The following is an 18,809-nucleotide window of genomic DNA, read 5'->3' on the forward strand; positions in this document are numbered from 1 at the left end:
AAGCTAAACGCGAAACGCGCTTCGGGGTGTCAGCGCCACTTAAAGGTACAGTACCCACTTACTACCAATGATAACTTTTTTTCACTTTGCTCTCTTTGCCTAAATCATCAAAGATTTAGAAGGCATCAAAACTATGAATTAACACATGCGGAATTATATACTTAACAAAAAAGTGTGAAACAACTGAAATTATGTATTATATTCTAGGTTCTTCAAAGTAGCCACCTTTTGCTTTGATGACTGCTTTGCACACTCTTGGCATTCTCTTGATGAGCTTCAATTGGTAGTCTCCGGCAATGGTTTTCAATTCACAGGTGTGCCCTGTCAAGTTTAATAAGTGGGATTTCTTGCCTTATAAATGGGGTTGGGACCATCAATTAAAAAAAATTTGAAAAATTAATGCTAAGTCTTTCTGTGGTGAGAAAGGTTCATAACTTTATGAACTGTAAAGTCCTCAAAGCCATTGCGCTGCAGTTAAAATTGTATTTCCATAACTGTTCTGAAAGAATGTTAGCCTACATGATTATCTATATTTCTATGTGGTTAATAGTTACTTTTCCTGATTCCAAACCAGTAACTTGATGCAGGAAAAGAAAATCCTTCAGCCTCCTACAAATATTGTTTTGTGGCTTGCCTGGAAAATTTTATTTTACTTTCAACAGCAGGAACCAAATTTTTTTCTCTTGTCTTTTTTCTAATTGTTAATAATTATATGTTTAAGGCTACCCAAATACATTAGATGTACAGTACTGTGCAATAGATTTAGGCAGGTGTGTAGAAAATGCTGCAAAGTAAAAATGTTCTCAAAAATAGAAGTGTTATTTTTTATCAATAAACAAAGTAAAAATTGAATGAACAAAAGAAGTCTAAAAGAAAATAATATTTGTTGTGACCACCCTTTGCCTTCAATATAGCTTCAATTGTTCAATGTACACTTTGTAAAAAGTCAGGGTTTTCTAAGGATTATAGTCAGATATATGAGTAACTAGTAATATAGAAAGTCCAGGAAGAGACCAGCACTTTTTTACGTTTTTATTCCAATACAGTTAAAATCAGCAACAATTCACACAGCAGTACTCCATGAGGCATGGAGGAAAACCATAAATGTGAGGCAATGCGTTTCTGACCTTTGTGGTTCTTAATCACTAGGCAGTTTCATTTCACAGGTCATTCAACATGGCAAGACTAAGCAACAAGACACAAGGTAGTTACGCTGCATAAGTAAGGAAAAGATTTCAAAGCAGACTGGATGTGTTCAAGCTTTTTTTTAAAGAGGCACCAAGAAATAGGCAACACTGAGAACTTTAGATTCAGTGGCCAAGGAAACTTAGCACTGCAGATAAAAGGCACATCATGCTTACTTACCTGTGAAATCAGAAGATAATAATAATAATAATAATAATTTTTATTTATATAGCGCCAACATATTCCGCAGCACTTTACAATTAAGCGGGGACATGTACAGACAATAAATTCAGTACAAGTTAAGACAATTTAAACAGTGACATTAGGGGTGAGGTCCCTGCTCGCAAGCTTACAATCTACAAGGAAATGGGGGGACACAATAGGTGAAAAGTGCTTGTTATTTCAGGTCTGGCAATTATAATAAATAGGGATTTTCATATAAATCTGCATGATCCGGTCATCAGCCCGTATGTTTAAGTGCAAGAGTCAAGTATCAAGTGCAGTTATCATGTGCATGGAGGGTGTGGAGACAGATGAATAGTAGGGTGCAGATTCAGAATAATATTTGGAAGGAGGGAACAGGGCAAAGTTAGTTTACTGAGTAGTTGATGTGGTAGGCTTGTTTGAAGAGATGGGTTTTTAAAGCGCGCTTGAATAGGGATTGGCTAGGTATCAGTCAGATCGCCTGGGGAAGTGCATTCCAGAGAGCTGGCACAGCACGAGAGAAGTCTTGGAGATGGAGATGCGAGGTTCGGATTACTGGGGATGCTAGCCTTAGGTCATTTGTAGAATGGAGGGCACGTGTAGGGCGATAGACAGAGATGAGAGAGGAGATATAAGGCGGTGCAGAACTGTGGAGAGCTTTGTGGCTGAGAGAGATGAGTTTATACTGGACCCTGTAGCGAATGGGTAGCCAGTGTAATGACTGGCACAAGATGGAGGCATCGGTGAAGCGGCTGGACAGAAATATGACCCTGGCTGCCGCATTCAAGATGGATAGGAGAGGAGAAAGTTTGGTAAGAGGGAGACCGATCAGAAGAGAGTTGCAGTAGTCCAGATGAGAATGAATAAGAGCGACAGTAAGAGTCTTAGCAGTTTCAAAGGTGAGAAAAGGTCGGATTCTGGAGATGTTTTTAAGATGCAGGTGACAGGAGCGAGTGAGAGATCAGATATAGGGAGTAAAGGAAAGTTCGGTGTTGAATATGACCCCAAGACAGCGGGCATTCTGCTTGGGAGTTATGGTTGAACCCTCCAGGGTAATTCGATGTTGGGTAGAGTGAGGTTAGTAGAAGGGAGAAACACAATTAGTTAAGTTTTGGAGAGATTTAGTTTCAGATAGAGGGAGGACATGATGTTAGATACAGCAGACAGACAATCCTTGGTATTTTGAATTAGGGTAGGGGTGATGTCAGGGGAAGAAGTGTATAATTGGGTGTCATCAGCATAGACATGATACTGGAACCCAAATATGCTGATTATTTGTCCAATAGGGGCAGTGTATAGAGAGAAAAATGTATACAGAAGATATCTAGTAGTGCCATCAGCTTAGAATTGGCAGCAACTAGTGGAATCCAGCTACACTCCATCTATTGCTTCCAGGAAGTTTAATCAGAATTTGTTTCCATGCAAGAATTGCTTCCATATAGCCATATATTCTACATTAAAACAAGGCCCAGCAACTCAGATATGCACACAAACATAGGAACTGATATGCAGAAAAATGGCTGTAATAGAAAGCAGTTTATTTGTTAAAGTGCTGGAGAGCAGTTGTAGCAGGTATAGTGGTATACCACTGTGCCGTGGACCGAGGAGAGCCTGATGCTACAGTTGTACAATAATGAGTGTCTTCAGGCAAAGATGAAGCATGATAGAGTTTTTTTGCAAGTTTGGGACTGCATTTCTACAAATGGAGTTGGGTATTTTGTCAGAATTAATAGTGTCCTCAATACAGTGTTATTCTATTTAAGGACATTGAATCCAAACATAGTCAAGGTCATTAAGAACTATCTTAACAAGGAATCCTGGAACCGTTGACATGGTCTCTACCTAGCCCTGATCTCAACATCATCAAGTCTGTTTTGAATAACTTGGAAAGAGACAGAGGGGTACCTGACTCTTTGCTAGAGTTCCTGAAGGTGTGGTTAGACTTAGCTCCAGATGGACACCAGGTGCTACTCTAGGACAGACTCCGGACACATGGCAACTGACCTCCAAAGTGGTAGGTAGTTGGAACGGCCAAGAACAGATGGATTTTTACCAGAGAAAGGCAAAAAAAAACCCCATGCAGCAAACACTAAGCTCCATTTTGGGGAAAAAAATCCTTCCCGGCTCCACATACGGCAATCAGACTAGTTCCTTGGATCAACGCCCTCTCAAGGAAATAGTATATATAACCTATTACATTATACTTTTCAAGAAAAACATCCAGTCCCTTCTTAAATTTTAGTAGGGAATCACTCATTACATCATCATACGGCAGAGAGTTCCATATTCTCACTGCTCTTACAGTAAAGAATCCGCGTGTGTTATTATGCTTAAACCTTCTTTCCTCCAGACGTAGAGGATGCCCCCTTGTCTGTTATGATCCTTAGTGGCAGAGGATCACGAATAGACCAGCAAGTGAATAAACTAAGGACAAGCTCTAGGGAGATGGTAACTGGACTGATCGCAAATCTGAACCTATCCAACACAACTAGAGGTAGCCGGTGAACGTGCCTAAAAAATTCCTAGACGTCTCGAGCCAGCCTGAGGAACTAGCTACCCCTAAAGAGAAAGAAAGACCTCGCTTGCCTCCAGAGAAATAATCCCCAAAGATATAGAAGCCCCCAACAAATATTAACGGTGAAGTAAGAAGAAGGCACATACGTAGGGATGAAATCAGATTCAGCAAAAGAGGCCCACTAGTACTAGAAAGCAGAAAATAGAGCAGGGGTCTATGCGATCAATAAAAAACCCTTACAAAATATCCATCCTGAGATTTCAAGAACCCACACACCAACTAATGGTGTGTGGGGAGAAACTCAGTCCACTAGAGCATCCAGCAAGTGAGGGAATCACATTTTAGGAAGCTGGACAAGAAAACATGATAAACACTGCTGATCAAAAAATGAGCAAACAAAACTTAGCTTGTCCTGGATGGACTGGGAGCAAGGTAGTCAGAAGGAATCTGAGTAGCACTGATTACATCGACAGCCGGCAACAAATGAAAGCAAAACAGAGCTATATAGGAAACTCCCAGAGGATAACGAACCAGCTGATAGCCAGAGACCAGCAGGATAACAAACAAAGCCACCAGGGGGAGCCCAAAGCAAAAGTCAAACCATACCACCAGTGACCACAAGAGGGAGCCTGAAAACAGAGTTCACAACAGTACCCCCCCCCTTAAGGAGGGGTCACCGAACCCTCATGAAAACCCCCAGGGCGATCAGGATGAGCCACATGGAAGGCACGAACCAAATCGGCCGCATGAACATCAGAGGCGACAACCCAAGAATTATCCTCCTGACCATAGCCCTTCCACTTGAACAAATACTGGAGCCTCCGTCTAGAAACACGAGAATCCAAGATCTTCTCCACCACGTATTCCAATTCTCCCTCAACCAGCACCGGGGCAGGAGGCTCAACCGGAGGAACCACAGGTACCACATACCTCCGCAACAACGAGCGATGGAACACATTATGAATAGCAAATGATGCCGGGAGGTCCAGACGGAATGACACAGGGCCAAGGACTTCCAGAATCTTATAAGGACCGATAAACCGAGGCTTGAACTTAGGAGAGGAGACCTTCATAGGAACGAAGCGAGAAGACAACCACACCAAGTCCCCAACGCGAAGTCGGGGACCCACACAGCGACGGCGGTTGGCAAAGAGCTGAGCCTTCTCTTGTGACAACTTCAAATTGTCCACCACATGATTCCAAATCTGATGCAACCTATCCACCACAACATCCACTCCAGGACAGTCAGAAGGCTCCACCTGACCCGAGGAAAAATGAGGATGAAACCCCGAATTGCAAAAAAAAGGAGAAACCAAAGTAGCAGAACTAGCCCGATTATTAAGGGCAAACTCGGCCAACGGCAAAAAAGTAACCCAGTCGTCCTGGTCAGCAGAAACAAAACATCTTAAATAAGTCTCCAAGGTCTGATTAGTTCGCTCGGTTTGGCCATTCATCTGAGGATGGAAGGCCGACGAAAAAGACAATTCAATGCCCAACTTAGCACAAAAGGTCTGCCAAAATCTAGACACAAACTGGGATCCTCTGTCAGAAACAATGTTCTCAGGAATCCCGTGCAAACGAACCACATTTTGAAAAAACAGTGGAACCAACTCGGAGGAGGAAGGCAACTTAGGCAAGGGCACCAAATGGACCATCTTAGAAAAACGATCACACACCACCCAGATGACAGACATTCTCTGAGAGACAGGGAGATCTGAAATAAAATCCATGGAAATGTGCGTCCAAGGCCTCTTCGGGACAGGCAAAGGTAACAGCAAACCACTGGCACGAGAACAGCAAGGCTTCGCCCGAGCACAAATTCCACAAGACTGCACAAAGGAACGCACATCCCGCGACAAGGAAGGCCACCAAAAAGACCTGGCCACCAAGTCTCTGGTACCAAATATTCCAGGATGGCCCGCCAACACTGAAGAATGAACCTCGGAGATGACTCTGTTGGTCCATCTATCCGGGACAAACAGTCTCTCCGGTGGACAGCGGTCAGGTCTATCCGCCTGAAACTCTTGCAGCACACGTCGCAAATCTGGGGAGATGGCAGACAAAATCACCCCTTCTCTAAGGATACCAGCCGGCTCTGAATCTCCAGGAGAGTCAGGCACAAAACTCCTAGAAAGAGCATCAGCCTTCACATTCTTCGAACCCGGCAGGTACGAGACCATGAAATCAAAACGAGAGAAAAACAACGACCAACGAGCCTGTCTGGGATTCAGCCGCTTGGCCGACTCGAGATAAATCAAATTCTTGTGATCAGTCAAGACCACCACACGATGTTTAGCTCCCTCGAGCCAATGTCGCCACTCCTCAAATGCCCACCTCATAGCCAACAGCTCCCGATTACCGACATCATAATTCCGCTCGGCAGGCGAAAACTTTCTTGAAAAGAAAGCACATGGCTTCATCACAGAGCCATCGGGGCTTCTCTGCGACAAAACAGCCCCCGCTCCAATCTTGGAAGCATCAACCTCCACCTGGAAGGGAAGTGAGACATCTGGCTGACACAAGACCGGAGCCGAAGAAAACCAATGCTTTAGCTCCCGAAAGGCCTCCACAGCTGCAGAAGACCAATTAGTCACATCAGAACCCTTCTTGGTCAAATCCGTCAAAGGCTTAACAACGCCAGAAAAATTAGCTATGAAGCGACGGTAAAAATTAGCAAAACCCAAGCACTTCTGAAGACTCTTAACAGATGTAGGCTGCGTCCAGTCATGAATAGCCTGAACCTTGACTGGGTCCATCTCAATAGTAGAAGGAGAAAAAATGAAACCCAAAAAAGAAATCTTCTGGACTCCAAAAAGACATTTTGAGCCCGTTACAAATAAAGCATTGTCACGCAGGACCTGAAAGACCATCCTGACCTGCTTAACATGAGACTCCCAATCATCCGAAAAAAACAGAATATCATCCAGATACACAATCATAAACTTATCCAGATATTCACGGAAGATGTCATGCATAAAGGACTGAAAGACTGAAGGAGCATTAGAAAGTCCAAAAGGCATCACCAAGTACTCAAAATGGCCTTCAGGCATATTAAATGCAGTTTTCCATTCATCACCCTGTTTTATACGCACAAGGTTATACGCACCACGAAGATCTATCTTGGTGAACCAACTAGGCCCCCTAATGCGAGCAAACAAATCAGTTAACAATGGCAAAGGATACTGAAATTTGACCGTGATTTTATTCAAAAGGCGATAATCAATACAGGGTCTCAGGGAACCATCCTTTTTAGCCACAAAAAAGAATCCTGCACCAAGAGGGGATGAGGACGGGCGAATATGTCCCTTCTCTAAAGACTCCTTTATATAACTCCGCATGGCAGCATGCTCCGGCACAGATAAATTGAAAAGTCGTCCCTTAGGAAACTTACTACCAGGAATCAAATTTATAGCACAATCACAGTCCCTATGAGGAGGTAGAGAATTGAGTTTGGGCTCCTCAAATACATCCTGGTAGTCTGACAAAAATGTAGGGACTTCAGAAGGATTGGACGAAGCAATTGACACTACAGGAGCGTCACCATGAATTCCCTGACAACCCCAACTTGACACCGACATAGCTTTCCAATCCAGGACTGGATTATGAGTCAGCAACCATGGTAGACCCAACACGACGACATCATGCAAATTATGCAGTACAAGAAAGCGAATCACCTCCTGATGAACAGGAGTCATGCACATGGTCACTTGTGTCCAGTACTGAGGTCTATTCGTAGCCAATGGTGTAGAATCAATTCCCCTTAGTGGAATAGGGAATTTTAAAGGCTCCAAATCAAAACCACAGCGCCTGGCAAATGACCAATCCATCAGACTCAGGGCGGCACCTGAATCTACAAAAGCATTAACCGGGTAAGATGACAGGGAACAAATTAGGGTAACAGACAAAATGAACTTAGGCTGTAAAGTACCAATGGTGACAGATTTATCAACCTTTTTTTTGCGCTTAGAGCATGCTGAGATAACATGAGCTGAGTCACCACAGTAAAAGCACAACCCATTTTGCCGTCTATAATTTTGCCGTTCACTTCTGGTCAAAATTCTGTCACATTGCATAGATTCAGGTGTCTGTTCAGAAGACACCGCCAAATGGTGCACAGGTTTGCGCTCCCGCAAACGCCGATCAATCTGAATGGCCAGAGTCATTGACTCATTCAGACCTGCAGGCGTAGGGAACCCCACCATGACATTCTTAATGGCTTCAGAAAGACCTTCTCTGAAATTTGCAGCCAGGGCACACTCATTCCACTGAGTAAGCACCGACCATTTCCGAAATTTCTGGCAGTACACCTCTGCTTCATCTTGCCCCTGCGAGAGGGCCAATAACGTTTTTTCAGCCTGGTTCTCAAGATTAGGTTCCTCATAGAGCAATCCAAGGGCTAGAAAAAACGCATCTACACTAAGCAATGCAGGATCCCCTGGTGCCAATGCGAAGGCCCAATCTTGAGGGTCACCGCGCAAAAAGGAAATGATAATCTTAACTTGCTGAACGGCATCACCAGAGGAATGAGGTTTCAAAAAAAGAAACAACTTACAATTGTTCCTAAAATTCAGGAACCTAGATCTATCTCCAGAAAACAACTCCGGAATAGGTATTCTAGGCTCTGACATAGGACTGTGAACAACAAAATCCTGAATACTTTGAACCCTAGCAGCAAGATGATCCAGATTGGAAGCCAAGCTCTGGACATCCATGTCAGCAGCTGAACTCAGAGCCACACCAAGATTAAGAGGAGGAGAGAAGCTAGCCACAGCAGCTAGACACACGGCAACAACAAAAAAAAAAAAAAATTCTCAAGGCTTCTTTTCTCCTGCTTCTACCATGCAATTAACACTTTATGGGCCGGCTGTACTGTTATGATCCTTAGTGGCAGAGGATCATGAATAGACCAGCAAGTGAATAAACTAAGGACAAGCTCTAGGGAGATGGTAACTGGACTGATCGCAAATCTGAACCTATTCAACACAACTAGAGGTAGCCGGTGAACGTGCCTAAAAAATTCCTAGACGTCTCGAGCCAGCCTGAGGAACTAGCTACCCCTAAAGAGAAAGAAAGACCTCGCTTGCCTCCAGAGAAATAATCCCCAAAGATATAGAAGCCCCCAACAAATATTAACGGTGAAGTAAGAAGAAGGCACATACGTAGGGATGAAATCAGATTCAGCAAAAGAGGCCCACTAGTACTAGAAAGCAGAAAATAGAGCAGGGGTCTATGCGATCAATAAAAAACCCTTACAAAATATCCATCCTGAGATTTCAAGAACCCACGCACCAACTAATGGTGTGTGGGGAGAAACTCAGTCCACTAGAGCATCCAGCAAGCGAGGGAATCACATTTTAGCAAGCTGGACAAGAAAACATGATAAACACTGCTGATCAAAAAATGAGCAAACAAAACTTAGCTTGTCCTGGATGGACTGGGAGCAAGGTAGTCAGAAGGAATCTGAGTAGCACTGATTACATCGACAGCCGGCAACAAGTGAAAGCAAAACAGAGCTATATAGGAAACTCCCAGAGGATAACGAACCAGCTGATAGCCAGAGACCAGCAGGATAACAAACAAAGCCACCAGGGGGAGCCCAAAGCAAAAGTCAAACCATACCACCAGTGACCACAAGAGGGAGCCTGAAAACAGAGTTCACAACACTTGTCCCTGTCTCAGGTTTATGATTAGAAAGGTCTTTGTACTGTCTCCTCTTATATTTATACATTGTAATAAGATCCTCCCTATGCCTTCATTTTTCCAAATTAAACAACCCCAAGTGTAATAACCTGTCTTGGTATTGCAAACCCCCCAGTACTCTAATAACCTTGGTCGCTGTTCTCTGCACCCGCTCTAGTTCATCTATGTCTTTCTTATACACCGGAGACCGGAACTGTACACAGTATTCTAAGTGTGGTCGCACTAGTGACTTATTGTATCGCTACCTGAGAAATGGAGCTAGAGTGGACCCTCTGGACCGTTGACCTGGGCGAGCTGACCTAGTGAGACCGACCTTTATACAGGGACCGTCAGGAGCAGGCCCAGAGGTCACCAGTCCACAGTAGCAGATACTGAGAGGGACGGCTCAGAAGGAGGAGAAGATGGGAACTAGACGGGAACTAGAAGGAGACCAAAGATGAACAGAGAACGGAAATACAGGAACCAGGAAGACAGGATCTACAGATACGGACAAAGGATGAACGTCGGATCTGGACTGCAGAGGAGTTGAGACGGAGGCGAATCTGCAGAGAGAGAGAGAGAGCGCAAGTTAAAAGGAACAGATGGCGGGAACAGCTATACAGAGCCAAAGCTAGGCACGGACACGGGAAAGCACAAGACAAAGTGTAGAGTACAAGGGTGCCAAACACAGAGAACGAAGTGGACAGAGACAAAAGCTAGAAGCAAATGACGATCAGGCACCTCCATGCAGGGGAGGCGGCCTGATATACTGTATGCCTCACCCGGATTGGCTGCAGGGGATTTCCGGATCCAAGCATTCGGGAGCAGAAGATCTAGAATTGGGACGCATGCGCCCTCTATGGAACCCAGGGTGCCTGCACAGAAGCCGGACCCCTCCAGCAGAGCGAGAACCAGGAAGCAGGAGAGGAGCACAGCGAGGACGAGTGCGCCAGGACCTGGAAGCAGGAGAGCAGGAACGAACAGCGGTAGGAAGAGCAGGCGCCGCTGCAGAAGAACTGAGAACAGCGCTCCGGGACCTGGAAGTGGAGCGACAAGAGCGAGCAGGGAGAGCAGCCGCAGCAGAAGGGGCAGGAAAAGCGTCCTGGGACCTGGAGGTGGAACGGCGGAGGTGAGCAGGAAGAGCAGTGATAACACTTGTATAGAGGTAAAATTATGTTCTCCTCTTGAACATCTATGCCTCTTTTAATGCATCCCATTATTTTATTTGCCTTTGCAGCAGCTGCCTGACACTGGCCACTAAATGTGAGTTTGTCATCCACCCATACACCCAGGTCTTTTTTTGTAACAGTTTTGCCCAGTGTTTAACAATTAAGTAAATAATTATACATCTTATTTCTTCTGCCCAAGTACATAACCTTACATTTATCCCCTTTAAAGCTCATTTGCAATTTATCAGCCCAAGCTTCCAATCTACATAAATCTTCCTGTAATACAAAATTGTCCTCCTCTGTATTGATTATCTTGCAGAGTTTAGTGTCATCTGCAAAAATTTAAATTCTGCTCTGTGTGCCCCCTACAAGGTCATTAATAAATATGTTAAAAAGAAGCGGGCCTAACAACGACCCCTGCGGTACCCCACTGCTAACCGTGACCCAGTCCGAGTGTACTCCATTAATAACCACCCTTTGTTTCCTATCCCTGAGCCAGCTCTTAACCTACTTACATACTGTATATTTTCCCCTAGCCCCATTGTTCTCACTTTATGTATCAACCATTTGTGTGGCGCCGTATCAAAAGTTTTTGAAAAGTCGATATACACCCCGTCCACTGCGCTTCCTTGGTCCAGCCCAGAACTTACCTCTTCATAGAAATTGATCAGATTAGTCTGACAGGAATGGTCCCTAGTAAGCTCATGTTTATATTGGGTCATGAGGTTATTCTTCTTCAGATACTCCAGTATAGCATCTCTTAGGCTTCTTTCACATTTCCGTCGGTACGCGGCCGTCGCTAAGCGTCGGCGCGACGTACCGACGGACGTTGGTAAAACTCAACACAACGTGGGCAGCGGATGCTGTTTTTCAACGCATCCGCTGCCCATTCTAAGGTCCCGGGGAGGAGCTAGAGATCTCTGCCCGGGCATGCACACTCTAAAGTGCAGGATGCGATGTACGAAAAAACGTTCCCTTGAACGCTTTTTCGTGACGACGGTCCGCCAAAATACGACGCATCCAGCGTGCGACGGACGCGACATATGGCCATACGTCGCGATCCATCGGCAATACAAGTCTATGGGGAAAAAAAGCATCCTGCAGGCACATTCTCCCAAATGGAAGCATTGTTGTGACGGATCTAAAAAGACGGAAGTGTGAAAGAGGCCTTAAAATACCCTCCAGGATTTTACCCACAGTAGAGGTTAAGCTTACTGGCCTATAATTTCCGAGTTCAGTTTGTGTTCCCTTTTTGAATATTGGCACCACATTTGCTATACGCCAGTCCTGTGGTACAGACCCTGTTATTGTGGAATCTTTAAAGATTAAAAATAATGGTCTATCAATGACTGTACTTAATTCCAGTAGTACTCTGGGGTGTATCCCATCCGGGCCCGGAGATTTGTCAATTTTAGTGATTTTTAGACGCCGCCGTACTTCCTGCTGGGTTAAGCAGGTGACATTTAATGGGGAATTTTTGTTATCACTGATCAAGTTGTCTGTTATGGGTTGAATACATGTGGGAAGATGTACACTGGAGGGCATTAACAATAGTGGAGCACATTTCCTAATGGGGATTCAACCAGACAGAAATGTTAAATAAAAATAAATACAAAGTATTAATAAAATACAGACAGCAATTCAGTAATTCCTCCCTTGGAAACTCCCTGAGTCCAAAGTCACTGAATCACAAGTCACACACTTACCGCCGTTCGTACTGAATCACAAGTCACACACTTCCGTTCGCACTTATGCTCCGGACACACTCAGCTCGTTCACACTTGCTAAGAATGAAGATTTAAAGATTTTTTTTTCTTTTTTCTTCCCTTCAGCAGCAATCCAACCTACAGTTCAATGCACTTTCAAGGGAACATGATACTGTATGGGCATACTATATTATTATTAGTCATTATATATTATTATAATATATTAGTCATTGTTCTGTCCCCATCATAATTCATCTGCTTCTGTAAAAAGGATGTTAAACAAGTGCAGAGTAACTTCTGCATAGTCAGCCAGTGCTTGTTAATGGTGAATTAAACATAATTGCACCATAAATCTTGATATTAATTAGTGTTATTCTCAAGTTGTGTCTTTAGTAACACATAGCTCTGCAGTCTCCTTACTTCCTTATTGCTGGAGGGAAGGGCACTCCTCATTTAGTGACAGTTCTGGTCAGTTTCTTTCTGCTGAGCACTGCTACTGTGATGTAATAAATGGTCTGTCAGTGCACTTGTCTGGCGTATACACTGTTATGACTATTTCTGCAGGTACAGATAAACTGGAGGCTGGTAATTTTGTAAAAGTGATATCAGCAGCTGAGAGGGAGGAAGGTGATCAGCTAACTGCTATATAGAGGGCACTGTGGTCACCTGGCAGCTCCAAAATGGCTACCCCGAACAGGCTTGTTGCTAGTTACTTTGGTTACTTTGATATAGAGATGTCAGGGGTTGCCCCCGCCTTTGCACTTTTAACTCCTGTTTAGGGATTTGGACTTACACAGGGACCCCTAGGCTGGGCTACAGAGTCAGCTGCTGTTTGGTGCTGCAAGCTGGCAAGAAGAATAGTTAGACAGCTATATCAGAACCAGGAGGTATAGGAAGTACAAGATCATAGGGCAGGAGAAACATCAATATATTAGCCAATGTCAGAGAATGGGAATAATCAAAACAAACAGGGGCACAGCAGTATAAACCAGAAAAGCAATGTTATTGACTGGTAGCAGGACTCAGAGTTTAGAGGTTTAAATAGCTGACTGCCCTGCTCATTGCTGTCAGCAAGCAGTGATAAAATCCCATACAAAATCAGCACGAAAAGTCCCAGGGAAAAACTAGGCCTGGCTCTGCGGCATGTCACTAGCACTAAAAGGTACCAGCAGCCAAAGCAGAAACAGAATAGGCACAAATGGGCACAGATGCTACAGCTGGGATTTCAACACTTATTGCCATAGCCTGGAATGTAGTTACTATCCATAGTTGGAAAGCTTTGGTGGTCAGATTCCTCACCAATAGACCACTCTGTTTGATAAACGTTCTTATTGCAGGAGAATGACAGCAGATAGAAAAGGCAAATCAATAACAAACTTTCTTATTTCCATGCTATCTAATGAACTTAAATAATTTACCTTATATACTCGTGTATAAGCCGAGTTTTTCAGCACATTTTTTTGTGCTGAAAACACCCCCCTCGGTTTATACACAAGTCATTGTCCCAGAAAGCCGGCTGGGGTGGGGGAGTGGCAGAGCAGTGGGTCACAGAGGCAAAAGCTGGCGGTTATGGCTAAAGCCTGTGCTGCTGCTAAAGGGAAATGAATATTCATTTCTCTTATAGCGTGCACAGTGACAGCTGCAGCTGCAACGCCGGCTTCCAGAAGACATCCTACTCACCCTCTAGCGTGCCTTTGCAGCATCTCGTTGGTGCCGGCTTTCAGTTGCTCTTCCTGTGTTTAGCGAACACGTGGCACCGCTCATTAAGGTAATGAATATGCACGCGTCTCCACTCCCAAAGGCATGGAGGGAATATTCATTACTTTAACCCCTTTCTGCCATTGGACGTACTATTCCGTCCATGTGGGGTGGGCCCTAATTCCCAAGGACGGAATAGTACGTCCAGCACGATCAGCCGCGCTCACGGGGGGAGCCTATCGCAGCTGACATCCGGCACTATGTGCCAGGAGTGGTCACGGACCGCCCCCGGCACATTAACCCCCGGCACACCGCGATCAAACATGATCGCGGTGTGCCGGCGGTACAGGGAAGCATCGCGCAGGGAGGGGGCTCCCTGCGGGCTTCCCTGAGACCCCCGGAGCAACGCGATGTGATCGCGTTGCTGCGAGGGTCTCCTACCTCCTATCCCTGCAGGCCTCGGATCCAAAATGGCCGCGGGGCTGCATCCGGGTCCTGCAGGGATTACTTCCGGGTGCCGTGCAGGTGCTTGTAAGCCTGCACGGCTATAAGTGAGATCGGTGATCTGACAGAGTGCTGTGCACACTGTCAGATCACCGATCTGTAATGTCCCCCCCTGGGACAAAGTAAAAAAGTTAAAAAAAAAATTCCCACATGTGTAAAAAAAAAAAGAAAAAAAAATTCCTAAATAAAGAAAAAAATATATATAATATTCCCATAAATACATTCCTTTATCTAAATAAAAAAATCAAACAATAAAAGTACACATATTTAGTATCGCCGCGTCCGTAGCGACCCCACCTATAAAACTATATCACTAGTTAACCCCTTCAGTGAACACCGTAAAAAAAAAACGAGGCAAAAAACAACGCTTTATTCTCATACCGCCAAACAAAAAGTAGAATAACACGCGATCAAAAAGACAGATATAAATAACCATGGTACCGCTGCAAACATCATCTTGTCCCGCAAAAAACGAGCCGCCATATAGCATCATCAGCGAAAAAATAAAAAAGTTATAGTCCTCAGAATAAAGCGATGCCAAAATAATTATTTTTTCTATAAAATAGTTTTTATCGTATAAAAGCGCCAAAACATTAAAAAATGATAGAAATGAGGTATCGCTGTAATCGTACTGACCCGAAGAATAAAACTGCTTTATCAATTTTACCAAACGCAGAACGGTATAAACGCCTCCCCCAAAAGAAATTCATGAATAGCTGGTTTTTGGTCATTCTGTTTCACAAAAATCGGAATAAAAAGCGATCAAAAAATCTCCCGTGCCCGAGCATGTTACCAATAAAAACATCAACTCGTTCTGCAAAAAACAAGACCTCACATGACTCTGTGGACTCAAATATGGAAAAATTATAGCTCTCAAAATGTGGTAACGCAAAAAATATTTGTTTGCAATAAAAAGCTTCTTTCAGTGTGTGACAGCTGCCAATCATAAAAATCCGCTAAAAAACCCGCTATAAAAGTAAATCAAACCCCCCTTCATCACCCCCTTAGTTAGCAAAAAATAAAAAAAATTAAAAAATGTATTTATTTCCATTTTACCATTAGGGTTAGGGCTAGGGTTAGGGCTAGGGCTAGGGTTAGGGCTAGGGTTAGGTCTAGGGTTAGGGCTAGGTTTAGGGCTAGGGTTAGGGTTGGGGCTAGGGTTGGGGCTAGGGTTAGGTTGGGGCTAGGGTTAGGGTTGGGGCTAGGGTTAGGGTTGGGGCTAAAGTTAGGGTTAGTGTTGGGGCTAAAGTTAGGGTTAGGGTTTGGATTACATCTACGTTTGGGAATAGGGTTGGGATTAGGGTTAGGGGTGTGTCTGGGTTAGAGGTGTGGTTAGGGTTACCGTTGGGATTAGGGTTAGGGGTGTGTTTGGATTAGGGTTTCAGTTATAATTGGGGGGTTTTCACTGTTTAGGCACATTAGGGGCTCTCCAAACGCGACATGGCGTCCGATCTCAATTTCAGCCAATTCTGCGTTGAAAAAGTAAAACAGTGCTCCTTCCCTTCTGAGCTCTCCCGTGCGCCCAAACAGGGGTTTACCCCAACATATGGGGTATCAGCGTACTCGGAACACATTGGAGAACAACTTTTGGGGTCCAGTTTCTCCTGCTACCCTTGGGAAAATACAAAACTGGGGGCTAAAAAATAATTTTTGTGGAAAAAAAAATATTTTTTATTTGCATGGCTCTGCGTTATAAACTGTAGTGAAACAATTGGGGGTTCAAAGCTCTCACAGCACATCTAGATGAGTTCCTTAGGGGGTCTACTTTCCAAAATGGTGTCACTTGTGGGGGGTTTCTACTGTTTAGGTACATTTGGGCCTCTGCAAACGCAATATGACGCCTGCAGACCATTCCATCTAAGTCTGCATTCCAAATGGCGCTCCTTCCCTTCCGAGCCCTCCCATGAGCCCAAACAGTGATTCCCCTCCACATATGGGGTATCAGCGTACTCAAGACAAATTGGACAACAACTTTTGGGGTCCAATTTCTCCTGTTACCCTTGGGAAAATACAAAACTGGGGGCTAAAAAATAATTTTTTGGGGAAAATTTTTTTATTTTATTTTCACGGCTATGCGTTATAAACTGTAGTGAAACACTTGAGGGTTCAAAACTCTCACAGCACATCTAGATGAGTTGCTTAGGGGGTCTACTTTCCAAAATGGTGTCACTTGTGGGTTTTTTTACTGTTTAGGTACATTAGGGCTCTGCAAACGCAATGTGACGCCTGCAGACCATTCCATCTAAGTCTGCATTCAAAATGGCGCTCCATCCCTTCCGAGCCCTCCCATGCGCCCAAACAGTGGTTCCCCCCCACATGTGGGGTATCAGCGTACTCAGGACAAATTGGACAACAACTTTTGGGGTCCAATTTCTCCTGTTACCCTCGGGAAAATACAAAACTGGGGGCTAAAAATAATTTTTGTGGGAAAAAAATGTTTGTTTTATTTTTACGGCTCTGCATTATAAACTTCTGTGAAGCAGTTGGTGGGTCAAAGTGCTCACTACACCTCTAGATAAGTTCCTTAGGGGGTCTACTTTCCAAAATGGTGTCACTTGTGGGGGGGTTTCAATGTTTAGGCACATCAGTGGCTCTCCAAACGCAACATGGCGTCCCACCTCAATTCCTGTCAATTTTGCATTGAAAAGTCAAACGGCGCTCCTTCCCTTCTGAGCTCTCCCATGCGCCCAAACAGTGGTTTACCCCCACATATGGGGTATCAGCGTACTCAGGACAAATTGTACAACAACTTTTGTGGTCCAATTTCTTCTCTTACCCTTGGGAAAATAAAAAATTGGGGGCGAAAAGATCATTTTTGTGAAAAAATATGATTTTTTATTTTTACGGTTCTGCATTATAAACTTCTGTGAAGCACTTGGTGGGTCAAAGTGCTCACCACACATCTAGATAAGTTCCTTAGGGGGTCTACTTTCCAAAATGGTGTCACTTGTGGGGGGTTTCAATGTTTAGGCACATCAGTGGCTATTCAAACGCAACATGGCGTCCCATCTCAATTCCAGTCAATTTTGCATTGAAAAGTCAAATGGCGCTCCTTCGCTTCCGAGCTCTGTCATGCGCCCAAACAGTGGTTTACCCCCACATATGGGGTATCGGCATACTCAGGACAAATTGTACAACATCTTTTGGGGTCCATTTTCTCCTGTTACCCTTGGTAAAATAAAACAAATTGGAGCTGAAGTAAATTTTGTGTGAAAAAAAAGTTAAATGCTCATTTTTATTTAAACATTTCAAAAATTCCTGTGAAACACCTTAAGGGTTAATAAACTTCTTGAATGTGGTTTTGAGCACCTTGAGGGGTGCAGTTTTTAGAATGGGTTCCAAAATTGTGCTGATGTAAAGTAGACATGTGGGAAATGTTACTTATTAAGTATTTTGTGTGACATATCACTGTGATTTAATTGCATAAAAATTCAAAGTTGGAAAATTGCAAAATTTTCAAAATTTTGGCCAAATTTCCGTTTTTTTCACAAATAAACGCAGGTAATATCAAAGAAATTTTACCACTATCATGAAGTACAATATGTCATGAGAAAACAGTGTCAGAATCACCGGGATCCGTTGAAGCGTTCCAGAGTTATAACCTCATAAAGGGACAGTGGTCAGAATTGTAAAAATTGGCCCGGTCCATAACGTGCAAACCACCCTTGGGGGTGAAGGGGTTAATGAGCGGTGCCACGTGATCGATCAGCATAGGAAGAGCTGTGGAAGTCGGCACCAACAAGGTGCAGCGAGGGCACGCTGGAGGGTGAGTAGGATTTTTTAAAAATTCTTTGTAATAGGAAGCATGCATACCAGGACGGGGGGAGCCACGCATACCAGGACAGGATGGGGGAGCCACGCATACCAGGACAGCTTCGGGGGAGCCATGCATACCAGGACAGCAACAGGGGGAGCCACGCATACCAGGAAAGGACAGGGGAACCACGCATACCAGGACAGTGACGGGGGAGGTACACATACCAGGACAGTGACGGGGGAGCCACACATACCAGGACAGTGACGGGGGAGCCACGCATACCAGGACAGCGACGGGGGAGCCACACATACAGTGAGGCAAAAAAGTATTTAGTCAGTCAGCAATAGTGCAAGTTCCACCACTTAAAAAGATGAGAGGCGTCAGTAATTTAC

Source organism: Ranitomeya variabilis, chromosome 6 (assembly GCF_051348905.1).
Source record: "Ranitomeya variabilis isolate aRanVar5 chromosome 6, aRanVar5.hap1, whole genome shotgun sequence".
NCBI lineage: Eukaryota > Metazoa > Chordata > Amphibia > Anura > Dendrobatidae > Ranitomeya > Ranitomeya variabilis.